Source organism: Coenobita brevimanus, chromosome 40, assembly GCF_032717465.1.
Source record: "Coenobita brevimanus isolate Jiangsu-jjx chromosome 40, ASM3271746v2, whole genome shotgun sequence".
Taxonomy (NCBI): domain Eukaryota; kingdom Metazoa; phylum Arthropoda; class Malacostraca; order Decapoda; family Coenobitidae; genus Coenobita; species Coenobita brevimanus.
In genome coordinates, this window is record NC_136993.1 from 5,902,419 (window position 1) to 5,916,706 (window position 14,288).

Below are 14,288 nucleotides of genomic sequence, written 5' to 3' on the forward strand. Positions count from 1 at the left end.
GGTGAAAGACTGACGAAGAGAGTGTATGTGACTGAGGCGGAGGGGGGAAGAGGGAGGGGGAGGCCGAGGATGAGATGGAGGGATGGGGTGGAGAGGTATATGAGAGAGGGGTGTGTGAGCTGGGAGGAGGGCAGTGAAATGGCGGGGAACAGGGCGACTTGGAGGCGATTTGTTTGTGGCCACCCCAAACGGGATTGAGGCGTCTGGCAATAGATAGATAGATAGATTCCCACTTCTGACCATTAACTCTCTGTTCCAGCAAAATTGTTGCTTACATAGCTGGTTTTCTTGTATTTAAGCTGCAAAATTTCTGAAGTGCGACGCTTGCATGGAGGCCTTAATGGACACTAATTACTACCTCATAAGTTCCCTAATTAAGCTGAAGTCTACAGGTAACTTAGTTTGTCCTTCAGCTGATGTTATAAGGGTCAGCCTGACTTGTGAAGGAATTTTCAGGGAAAGAGTATCTGGCATAAGTAATGCATATGCAATACTGTCTAGAGTAGATTGTTTCATGCTAGTTACTTCAGTGCTAGAATATTTCACTACCACAACAATACTTCCTAGCCTGTTGGAGCATATTTTAGAAACTGATCCCTTCAATAATTATATGTTCTTACTAATTAAAGTAATTGCTGAAAAATACCTGCAGATAAGGTATGCATATGCAGTTGAGCTGTTCTCAGCAAATCTGACATCTAAAAACAAAATGAAGAGTTGGCAAACATACACAAAGCTCATACTCTTTAGTGGTCAATAGGAATATGCTTCCCTTATATTGGTATAAGCAGTGGTTCTCAACTCGTTACAGGCCATGGACCACCAGCCCAATTTAAAAAAATACCGTGGACCATTTAATTTTTGAGTAATGATAAATAAAGCATAGACAACAAATATTTTGGTTAGAAATATATTTCTTTCAAACAGAATTTCGAGAAATGATACAAAATAGTAGACAGCTGACATTTTGGTCTGGAACATATTTCTTCCAAACATAATTTCCAGGAAATACATGAATACTTCTCTAACATTTTGTTGTGAAATTTATTTCTAACAAACAAAATTTTGAAATTATGTAGGAGTATACAACTAACATTTTTCTTTGCAACCAGACTTTTGGATTCTCTTCTCACTGACAAGCTTTTCAATGTTAGGAGTGGTACTTGATAATGCACGATGAATATCACTTTCCACTGCAAGCCGATGCCTCTGTTTGGACTTAATGTGCAACAAACATGAAAATCTGCTCTCACACATGGAAGATGATGTAATTTGTAGAAGACATCTGACTGCATGTGTTGACAGATTTGGGTAAATACCAATAATACTGGAATAATCAGTAGAAATAATGCAGTAAAACGAATGACCAATTATTTATTGATAAAATTTTTCGTACTGAATATTCAATAAATTACAACAAATATATGCACCAATCTCCAGTTTATTACCAAATATAGTGAACGTCCTGTGGACCACCCAAAAAGTCACCATGGACCACCAGTTGAGAACCACTGGTATAAAGTGTTATATATTGTACAGTACGTGTAATTTCACTGTAATGTCCCATCTTTTTTCTGGTTAGCACAGAGAATTTTAAGTGAGAAATATTTGCTCAACTATTAAGGAAGTTAAAGAATCCTTCATCAAACCAATCTAAGTACTTAACCAACCTGTAAACTATCTTTAAGACAACGTATGTCACCAAGCATATTTCATGTACAGAGTGCACGTTGATATATTTATGAAATAAATGTTACTGTATTTACTCATCCTATCATTAATCAATCCTTAATCATGACGGTATTTAGGGAAGTACGAGTTCACGGCCAGTCGCGACCGTCCCTTCTTGCCAGGACTAAGATGGAGGGGAGCTGCCAGCCCCAGCTTCACCAGTTCTCTCAGTAAACACACACTCACGCTCCCTCCACCCATTATACCTCCATGGGTAGAACGTTGTGTCTTAAGCACTTTATTTATTTTTTTTTACATGAAAAAGTAAACGGCGTAGAGATTTGGTTCTGGGAGCAAAACACAAACAGCAATATTTGTAGGATAATGAAATTTTCACTGAGTTATGCGTCTCATAGTGAACTGGTGCCTTTTGATAGGAAGAATGCTTTGTTTTAAGTAGTTTTTTTATTATTATTATTATGAAGAAGTAAAAAAGTATATATAATTTTTCTCAGAGATTTCAAGGCGCCCTGCACAAGGGATCTGGAGGTACCAGGTTACGTTTACCATGGATAAACTACGTAATTTTTTAATTTTAATGTCTCTGTGTTATACGGGAGGTGGGGGGGTGAAGGCCATTATGTGCTTGGTTGGGTGTACAGGGAGGTGGTGGGTATGTGCTTGGTCAGATGGAGGTTTGGACCAGCGTAGAGTAGCCATTGTCTTCGACCTACGGAAGGTTTTATTTACCTCATGAGTTTTTCTTTTCTTTTTTCGAGGAAATAAACACTGCCTTCATTAATCCCTCCAGTACGATGATGAATTTTTTTTAGTTAATTCTTGGTACTGCCAGACTATTCTATGCAGTTATGTACAGCTTCCTAGTCTAGAACTCATGAAGGCTACGTCTAACATTACCAGTTTGAAAAATTCCATCCTAAAGCGAATAAGATCGCCTAGAAACGGCTACAGTAACAAAGAAAATAAGCTGTCGGTATGTTTGGCCTAACCTTTCCAGTACATGAGATTTTTCTTCAGTTCAACCAAATCGTATAAAGGTAACGAGAACATACTGCGAAGAAATTGTCATCTGACTGAAGGAGTGAATAATATCCTTGTTACCACCAGCCGCTTTACCAGATTAATAGAAATATTTTTTAGTGTAAAGATTCAAGTATTTTTCTTGAACCCATTAACCCATGTCATTCTCTCTCTCTCTCTCTCTCTCTCTCTCTCTCTCTCTCTCTCTCTTGTATTACTTAGTTTGCTACCGTTAGAATCATGCAGTTTCATACACTTAATATTTCAGCTCGAGTACGTCATTTTTCGTTTAGTCCTATTGCCATTAAACGCCTTTACTCAGATTGATAGATGTATTTGGCTGCGAAGAGATTATAGACTGTCTCTTAATCAATCTATTTTTCTTTGTCCCATCAGAAGTATATGACTCATGGCCTAGGATACTTGATTTCGATGTATGGGGAGAGAGACACCAATCACTGCTCATTCTTTCAATAATAGTAGCTACGAGTATAACTTTATTTATTTTTTTGTTTTTATGTTTCCGACTCTGGGCATAGACTTCATAGCCTGCTATCAAGGCCCAGTAGTCCTCCTACATACCATACACCTCTACATGTCACCACTTCGGCGCTAACACCCACCGTCCATATTGAACACATACTAGAGCTGTCTCGTACAGGACTGGTGTAGTGGTATTAGCGGGGGTATTTTTTACAACATGTCGGCGGGTCTTCTGGTACATCAGTAAACTCTGCTTTTATGAAATTCAAACCCTCAAACTGTTCCCTGCCCCAGCCGGGATTCTAGGTCCATAGGACTGCAGACTAAAGTCTGGTGTCATGAAATTCAAACCTTCAAACTGTTCCCTGCCCCAACCGGGATTCGATCCTGGGTCCAGTGGACTGCAGACTGACTCTCTACCGATTGAGCCACCGCCTCCCCATATATATATATATATATATATATATATATATATATATATATGAGCTTGTGTGGTACAGTGGTAAAGTGTGAACGTTTTCATACAGTGAAGAACGAGGGTTTACACCCAGCCAGAGTAATAAACTTTGGGAGAGTTCTTCTGGCCACGTACTGTTTGGCAGACATAAGGGGTGCTATGGTTGAACCAGTATTGCATACTATAAAGTATGCTTGAACCCAGTCGGCTTGCACGGGCTGATTACACTTGGTTCACAGACTACACACATATCCAAAACAACTCCAACACTACAATTACACATACAAGCACTTCTCACCCTACACACAATCTACCAGACAGCCTAAGCCACTTGGTAGAGATACATTGGCTGTATCGTCCCCACTTTGGTCAGGATAGGCCGGTCCTGCAGTGGACACTCAAACGCCTGATGAGCTGAGATTATATATATATATATATATATATACATATATATATATATATATATATATATATATATATATATATATATATATATATATATATATATATATATATATATATATATATATGCAAACTAACCACAGGAGAAATGAAAGGAGCGACAGTGAGTACTTTCGTATATTACATCTTCAGACAGAATGAGACAGAAACGTAAAGGGTAGAGGTCTTTTATGCACACCCGCAGCAGGTAGTGGCACACAGAACAATGGATGACCTGAATTTTTACCTGCGGATTAACTTAGGGTCACCTGCAGCAGGGAGTGGAACACATCAAAGGATGACCTGAATCTAAAAAATGCACGTGACAAAGGAGGAGGGGAGGAAAGGGGAGAGGGAGGGAGAGGGAAGGGGAGAGGGAGGAGGGGATAAATACTGCTGCTTAACTTAAGACCTACAGGATTAATGCTTGGTGTGTCCCACACAGGTGTGACTACACCACAAGGAGATGACAGAGAACAATCACGTGTTAGTCTGGGGGATACTGCTTTAAAATTATTTCAGTTAACAATTTATTACACTTAAAATGACCATAGCTCATGTTTACATTCTTTTCATAGGTGCAAGAAATTAGACAAGATTCTACATATCTTTCATCTAAGCTTTTTGATCTTGTTAGAATCTTGGAGCCTGTCCAGTCAAAATGGTGATCACTGGATGCTTTGTGTTGAAATAAACCACTACTCTGTTGGGCTGTTCTTACACTGTATTTATGTTGTTAGATTCTAGTTTCCAAATCTTTTCCAGATTGTCCTATGTAAAATTTGTTACAGCTTTTACACGGGATTTTGTAAACAACGCCTGAATTACTGAAAGGGCTGTTCTTGATGAGGTTTTTTTTTTTTTATGGTGTTCTCATATTTGAATACTACTTATACATTGAGTTTCCTCAGTATGTGAACAACATCAAGAAAATTTTCATGGAAGGGGAGGACAAGGGTTCTTTGAATGTTCTGGCGATCTGGCTTATTAGTTTTCCCTTCAAGGAATCGTTTCTTGGCTGTATTGTGGCACTGAGTTAGTATGCTTTGTGGATATTTTAGCTTCTTTCCAATACTCTGAATCAATTTTAGTTCATCATCTAAAAATTCTGGGTCTGAAATTCTATATGCTCTTAGGTACATGGATATGAACACAGATCTTTTTACATTAATATGATGGTTTGAATAGTAATGAACATATGACATAATATTTGTAGGTTTTCTATATACCTTAGTCTTCAAAAGATTTTGGTCCCTGATGAGTTTTACATCCAAAAATGGCAATTCATTATCCATTTCCATCTCATGAGTATATTTAATCGATAGAACTAACGAATTTAATTGCAGGAGAAATTCATCAATGGGAAGACTGTTGGGCCAGAAGCACAGGATGTCATCCACGTATTGGAGCCAAACTATGTTTTGCTCCTTTATGGAGGTCAGTAAATGTTTCTCAAAGTACTCCAGTAAATATTTGCCAGAACTGGGGAGAGGGGATTACCCATGGCCATACCAAATTCTTGTGTGTAAAATTTACCTTCAAAGGTAGAAGAAGAGTTCACAATGCACAATTTAATTAGCTTGATAATGTTTTCAGAGGGAATGCCATCAGTGTTACTACCAAGATGCTTGGCAGGAAAGTTAAAACATCATCAACAGGGACATTTGTGAATAATGATTTAACATCAAAGCTGACTAACTTGTAGGGGTACATGACATTTAGAGATTTTAACTTTCTTACCAAATCCTCATTGTTTTGTACAAATGAATCAGAGATAGTGCCTACAACAGGGGACAACAGTGTTACAAGCCACTTGGAGAGCTTGTATGTCGTAGAGCCTACAGAGCTTACAATTGGCCTGATGGGGTTGTTTGGTTTGTGAGTTTTAATCAAGCCATACATATATGGTGCATATGGATTTTACACAGAGAACTGTTTGATCAAGTCATCCCTTCCTCTTAGCAGGGCAATGTTTAAGAAAAATAACAACTCTGCTCCTAAAAGATTTGTGAATGCCTTGGACAAATTGAAAAAAGATGACTCCCTGCATATAACTACAGCTGATAAAAGCAGCGCTGTAGTAGTCATGAACAAATGTGACTACAAGGAAAAAGTGAGTGAACTGTTGCGTGACACCAACACCTACAGTGAACTAAAAAGTGATCCAACTGAAAAACAAAGTAGAAAATTCCATAAAGAAATCAAGACATTGCTAAGAGGACGTGACCACGATGAAGGTACTCTTCATTGTCTTTACCACTGCTCCAGACAGTTCAATACTCTGATCTTCTATTATGTCTGTCTGTGCACCAGTGTACAAGACTATGTCTTGCACATAACCAGTCCTACAGTCACACATAACAAAGGTCTTGAAACCAAAACGATGCCTTTTGTTGGGTATATACTGGCGAAAGGAAATATTGCCACTCCACAACACGAGACTCTCGCCAATGACAAGGTCTCTATAGGGAAAAAATGAGGAACGGAATGTTTACCGTAGGTGATCAAAAACCAACCTAATTCGCCTCATCTTATCAGTGTCATTGGCATTGGCAGGATCTTTAGCATCGTAAAAGTGGAGCCTGCCTAGAATTTGCTGAAACCGATTATGGCTCATGATCTTGCCAAATATAGGTGTCTGAATGAGAGGGTCTGTTGTCCAGTATGACGGAATTCTGTCTTTACGTAAAATACCCATCAAAAGTCTATCTATCTATCTATCTATTGCCAGACGCCTCAATCCCGTTCGGGGTGGCCACAGACAAATCGCCTCCACTTCGCTCTGTCTCCCGCCATTTCACTGCCCCGCTCCCAACTCACACCCCCCTCTCTCATATACCTGTTCACCTCATCCCTCCATCTCATCCTCGGCCTCCCCCTCCCTCTTCTCCCCTCCACCTCACTCACATACACTCTCTTCGTCAGTCTTTCACCGTCCATCCTCTCCACATGGCCAAACCACCTCAGTGTATTCCTCCTAACGCTTCCTATCACATCCACATCCACACCACAACGCTCCCTTACATCCTCATTTGTCAGCCTGTCTCTCCATGTGACTCTACAAACTCATCTTAACCCTTTAGCACGGACTACTCTTCTTTATCATCCAAATTGGTTTGTTCTTATAGAACTTAACAATTTTGATCTAAAACTGAGAATTATGCATGTTTTTTTCAATTTTGCTCCTCCAATAAGGAAATATGGCACGCCCATTTAAATGGGCTCTATGGAGCAGTCCCCCTTGGTGTGACTCTCAATTTTCATCACTGTGCATTGATATGATAAAATTTATTGATGGATCTGGATTAAATGAAAGAATTATGTGTTGAACCATCTCATTTAATAAATATTTGTTGTAAAGAGAGTAATTAAAAAAAAAAATGTATAGCTAATGAAATTATTACAAGAATCTGCCGCATAAATATAAAGTAGCAGTCTATAATAAGATTCATAGCAGTTAAAAAAGAATACCAGGAAAGCTTACTCCTATATATTTTGAAGCATCAATTCATGAAACTGAGAAATTATGACTGTATATTATTTACAGGCAATACTAAGAGCTTTGACATAGGCTTTTACATCAGTTGACTGAAAAATAGGCATTCCTATTTCTTTGTGTGATACTCCACAAAGCACTGGATGTGCAGTGCCACATCACATTTGAAGCAATTAGGCTTCACATTCTTCTTACACACACCACACCGCCACTGAGTATCTCCCATCACAACATAATGATCTGTTCTGTCGTAGCATACATGCTCAGGTGAAGTTAGGGGCACAAGTCTACGAGGTTTCTCTGATGGTTTTAGCAGAACATTGACAATTTCCCTCAGAAACTCTAGCTGTGACACCTTGTGAATCTTTCTGTAGAGAATCCATCCATTTACAATTGAGCCATTCAGGAGAAAGCGGAAAAGAGGAAAGTACCACACTCGCTTCCTAAATGACACTCTATACTTTCCCCTAAATTGATCAAACAGTTCTACTCCTCCCATTCCTTTGTTATAAAGCTTCACAATGTTTGGGTGAGGGATTACTGCCACTTCTTTCTTCTTTATTGACCACCGTTTGCATTTGCCCATTGAGAGAGATGTACTTTCACTTCTGTTTGTTGCCACCCTAACATCACTGTTGTCATTCCATGTACAAATAGCAATCTTCTTTTCTTTTTCCTGAAACAACTCTGCTTCCCCTCTCTCTTTTTTCTTGATGTCTGACACTGGGACATCCTTACTCTGTCCTTACGAATTGTACCTGTCAGACTAATATTAGCTTCCTGGAAAAACTGGAGAAGAGGCAGTGTTGTAAAAAGTTGTCAACATATCCACTGCTACCCTTAGGTACTGTTCCTTTGGGCAATGCATGGACTACAGATTCACCCACAGGCATTCCTTCCTCAAACCCAGAGTCTTTTCCTTCATACAAGCGGAAATTCATTAACAGTCCTTCATGGGAGCATAGACACCAAAACTTGTAGCCAAATCTCATGGGCTTTCCTCTAATGAATTGTTTGAATCCATGTCGCCCATAATATGGTTCCATGGCTTCATCAATAGCCCATGTCATAGGAAGTGGTTGAGCGATATCCATGAAGAGCTTGTTGAAATGTTCAAAAAGAGGGCGAATCTTAAAGATCTTATCATCCGAAGGCTTCTTTGAGTTGTCCACAAAGTGCAGGCTTCACACGATCTCCTCAAATCGGTTTATTGTCATTCCACACTGAGTTACAGCCAGATTTCGGGTGTCCGCCTGCTTCGTCCAATACAGCCGTCGGTTTGGAACTGGGTTATATCATGAGAGATGAAAGATGCCAAGTACCTGATGCAGTTCTTCTTCGGTAACACATTAATCTTTCCCAATTTTAACTTGATGATAACGGTTTGTCTCTGTCTTGATCACCTCAATCAGTTCTTTGTCCCAAAAGTATCTGAATATGTCCACGGGTGTAAATCCTTCATCTGCCCATTTTTCTACAAAAGATGGTTTATATACTTCATGTAAGCTTAGGGCATCACCTCGGGTGTGTTACCCGAGAATACATTGTAATATTGAGAAAAGACCCAGTTATTATATACATTAGTAAAAGTAAAAATATATTATGCAACAAACAATTTTTTAGGATCCTAAATATATATTCATACACATATTGACCCTTGGGGATAAGAATATATCAGATATAATCAAAATAAAGTAACACAAGCATTAAAAGTGAACAAGTATTTTGATTCAAGTATTCTCCTTAGGCAGCAGTGCCCTGACTGAGCTCCATAGAGCCCATTTAAATTGGCATCATATTTTCACTGATAATAAAAGTGACAGAATGTGGTTTTCCCTCAAATCAATAATTTCACACATTAAAACAAGTCTTTATGTGTCATTTTTACCATCACTCACTATAAGAAGTTCCATATGCAGCAATGTATAGACAATAACTTACTTATGTCCAGACATTTTGGTAGAAGCAATGAAGTAGCTCTCCTTCCTTCCTTCATTTACTTGTTGTTTACAAAGTAAGTTAGAATATGAATCATCAGCTGAGAAATGTTACGTTTTCTTTACATCCTTCAACAAGAAGAACGTAAATTCCCTGGTAAACTTAGATAAAATTAGTGTTTCTAAAAAGTAAAATTTCCGCCCATTTAATTGGGCTCTATGCGTTCGTGGGTTAAATAACTCATTTCCACTGCTCTCACTCTTGCCTTGTGTCCTTCCAGCAACGTCCAAGCTTCACTTCCATACGTTAGAGTTGGTATCACAATACTGTCATGTAGTAACTTTTTCACATCCATGCTCACCTCCCTGCTTCTTATGACTGCTTTCAAGGAACCAGCAACCTTTTGTCCCTGCTGTACCCTTTCAAGCACTTCACCATCCAAACCTCCATCCTTACTCATCACACTACCCAAGTACTTAAACGTACTCACATTTTCTAATTCCTCACCATCCAATCTCGCTGTACATTCACTGACTTCACGTCTCTCAAAGACCATCACTTTACTCTTCCCTACATTCACCTTTAGAATCCGTTTCTTACACACTCACCCAAACTCATCGACCAAGCCTTGAAGCTCTCCTTCGTCTTCACTCAACAACACAGTATCATCTCCAAACAACAGTGCATGGAGTTTCCAAACACCACCCTCTCTCACCAGGGCCACTACAACATCCACTACCCTACCTTGTACCTCTTTTATTACCCCATCCATGTACAGATTGAACAACCATGGAGACAAGACACATTCCTGTTTCAACCCAACCTTCAAAGAGAAAAATTCACTCAGTTCACCATCCACAGGCACTGCAGCCTTAATACCATCATACATACTCTTCACAGCATTCAACAACTTCCCATCTACTCCATATATTCTTAACACTTTCCACAATCCTTGTCTATCCACCCTGTCATATGCTTTCTCCAAATCCATGAAAGCCGCATACAACTTCTTTCCCTTCTCTAGAAACTTTTCCACTAAAGATCTAAGAATGAATATCTGATCTACACAGCCTCTTCCCTTCCTAAAGCCTCCCTGTTCTTCTCCAACTAATTCCTCTGTTCTTTCTCTAACTCTGTCAATAAGTATCCTACCATACACTTTTCCTATTGTACCAAGAAGCCAGATGCCCCTATGATTACCACACACTTCTTTTTCCCCTTTTCCTTTGTACAAGAGAATAATTATACCTGACTTCCAATCCTCCGGGACTCTACCTTCCCCCCAGGCCAATCTGCACATTTTCCACATCCATTCTACTACTATCTCTCCCCCATACTTCAGCATTTCACTACACACTCCATCAATTTCTGGGGCTTTCCCCAGTTTAACTTTCTTCATTGCTTCCACAACTTCTATCCTACTGATTTCTTCCTGTCTTCTCACCTCCCTCCTTCTCCCAGCCATTCCCCAGCCACGTATACTCGCATTACTTCCATCCTCTATGTTCAACAATTCCTTAAAGTGTTCTCTCCATCTGCTCACTGTTTCTCTCTTCTCCGCTAGTAATCTACCATGAAAAGTACCAGGGCAAAAAATAAAAAAATCTCTGCCAGGGAGACATGGAAATCGTAAATGATCGAATGCCTGCTCCTTGTACTCAGTCGTTCACTCTCACGGCGCTGGCTGCTAGCATAACGGTTGGTTTGTTCCACAATCTGCTCCACAAAACCCTCACCGAAGAGTAGGTGGAAAAAATCCAACCTGGTGGAACCACAGTGAATCCCAGGAGCGTACAGCCAGCGCGCCCCTGCTCAGTGAAGAGGTGAATGATGGGAGAAAAATCACTGCCATCTTCCCAATTCCAACTCACATAACCCTCGTCCCCATCATCAGGGTGGGGAGGAGATGCTGGTGGGGGAGGTTGGGGAGGAGGAGTGTGGAGGACTTCCCCACTCGCATTCATCTTCCCTCGGTCGTTACCCCTCCCCTTTCCCTGACCCTTACAGCCTTGGGGAACATCATGGGGCCGTGGGGAGGAAGTCCGGGAATATTGGGGAGCATAAGACATGCTGGGGAGTGGCTGCTCCTCACCTCCCCGCTCCATCACCACACCACGTGATTCACCACGCATGCTCACTGCCCCACGTGATACGCTCTGCTGCCTCACACCACCACGGGAGAGCGGTGACTCACTCCCGCCACTCTTGCTTTCAATGGCTGCCCCTACACTTTTAATTTCACTCCCCACTCCCTCCACACCACTTCCGCCCTCCCCAAATACAACGCTAGGCCCATACCTGATAGAACGACATGTTGTGCGCTCAGGGCCGCGATGTATGATGAGCCCGTGGCCGTACCACGTGGCAGTACGTCCCACGGCTCCATCTTCGTCCTCAGTTTCAGGCTCCACATCACGTAGGGGCTGCAGAGAGGTTATTGCATGATGTTTTGGTGCAGGCTGGCCCTCTCTAGTGGCATGATATGTGATGTAGCGCCGCTTCCTCTGGGACAGGACCTCCTCATCACTGCTGCTACTTTCCTGCTCCTCTGGTAGGACATAATCCTTGTCTGCCACCTCGACATCGAGGGGCGAATCACTGTCGCCTGTGAAGGTGTCCAGGGTGGCTTGAACTTGCTCCTCTGAGAGACCTCTGTGCGCCATGTCTGACCTGGGTCACTGCTAACAGGTGAGTGAATGAGCCGAGGGTGAGCACAGGTTGCACGGGGTCGCCGAATGTCCTCACCTGATGGCATGTAGGGAAAGGTCTCGCGACCCTACGTACCCAAAATCAAGTGCGAGATTTGAAAATTGTGCAAATTATGAACCTCGCAATTGCGCAACATACCACTACATCGATGGGACTAGCTGTGACAAAATGTTGCGACATATCCATACGTCAATGGTATGCCTTGGGTTAAAGAAGTTAGTCGGGGAGTGAAAGAAAAATATGGTAGGTTACTAGTGGAGGAGGGAGAAAAAGTGAACAGATGGAGAGAACACTTTAAGTAATTGTTGAACATAAAGAATGAAAGTAATGCGAATATAAGTGGCTGGGGAATGGCTGGGGGAAGGAGGGATGTGAGAAGAGAGGAAGAAATCAGTAGGATGGAAGTTGTGGAGGCACTGAAGAAAGAACAAATAGGGAAAAGCCCACGAACTCATGGAGTGTGTGGCGAAATGCTGAAGCATGAGGGAGGAATAGCAGTAGAACTGATGTGGAAGATGTGCAGAGTGGCCTGGGAGGAAAGAAAAGTCCCGGAGGACTGGAAGTCTGGTATAATTATTTCCCTGTATCAAGGAAAAGGGGAAAAAGAAGTGTGTGGTAATCATAGTGGTATTTGTCATCTTAGTGTAATAGGAAAGGTATATGGTAGGATACTTATTGACAGAGTTAGGGAAAAAATAGAGGAATTAGCTGGAGAAGAACAAGGAAGTTTAAGGAAGGGAAGAGGTTGTATAGATCAGATAATAATTCTAATGTCTTTAATAGAAAAGTTTCCAGAGAAGGGAAAGAAGTTGTATGTGGCCTTCATGGATTTAGAGAAAGCATATGACACAGTGGATAGACAGGAACTGTTCAAATATTAAGAATATATGGAGTAGATGGGAAGTAGTTGAATACCGTGAAGAGTATATATGACAGTGCTAAGGCTGCAGTGCATGGGAACAATAAAATGAGCGAATTTTCCTATTTGAAGTTTGGATTGAAACAGGGATGTCATGTCTCCATGGCTGTTCATCTGTATATGGATGGGGTTATAAAAGAGATACAAGGTAGGGCAATGGATGTTGGAGTGGCCCTAATGAGAGTGGGAAGTGTGTGGAAACTCCCTGGATTGTTGTTTGCAGATGATGCTGTGTTGTTAAGTGAGGTCGATGGAGAGCAGCAAGGCTTAGCAAATGAGTTTGGGAGAGTGTGTAAGAAACGGATTCTAAAGGTGAATGTAGAGAAGATTAAAGTTAGGATCTTCGAGAGAAATGAAATCACTGAATGTACGGCCAGGATGGATGAGAAAGAAAAGGAGAATGTGAGTGCATTTAAGTACTTGGGGAGTGTAATGAGTAAGGACGGAAGTTTAGAGGGTAAAGTGGTTGAAACGGTACAAGAAGGAAGAAAGGTTGCTGATTCTTTGAAAGAAGTGATAAGAAACAAGGAAGTGAGCATGGAAGTGTAAAACTTACTGCACGGCAGTATTGTGATACCAACTCTACCGTATGGAAGTAAAACTTGGACCTTGTTGGAGGGACACAAGTCACGAGTGAGAGCAGTGGAAATAAGTTATTTGAGAGAGGCATGTGGAGTCACATGGAGAGACAGACTGAGAAATAAGGAAGTGAAGGAGCATTGTGGTGTGGATGTGAATGAGACAGGAAGTGTTTGGAGAAACACTGAGGTGGTTTGGCCATGTGGAGAGGATGGAGAGCGAGAGACTGACAAGGAGAGTGTATGTGAATGAGGTGGAGGGGGGGAGAGGGAGAGGGAGGGCAAGGATGAGGTGGAGGGATGGAGTGGAGAGGTAGATGAGAGAAGGAGTGTGTGAGCTGGAAGCAGGGTAGTGAAATGGCAGGAGACAGAGTGACATGGAGGCGATTTGTTTGTGGCCATCTCTTACGGGATTAAGGCGCCTGGCAATAGATAGAAAGATAGGAAACAACATTCCTTGTTACTTGAAGGCGAGGTAGATCATTTTTAATGACTGAGTAATTAATTACACTTTTAGCTTTGTTTTGAATTTTCTCAAGTTGTTTCAGTACAGGC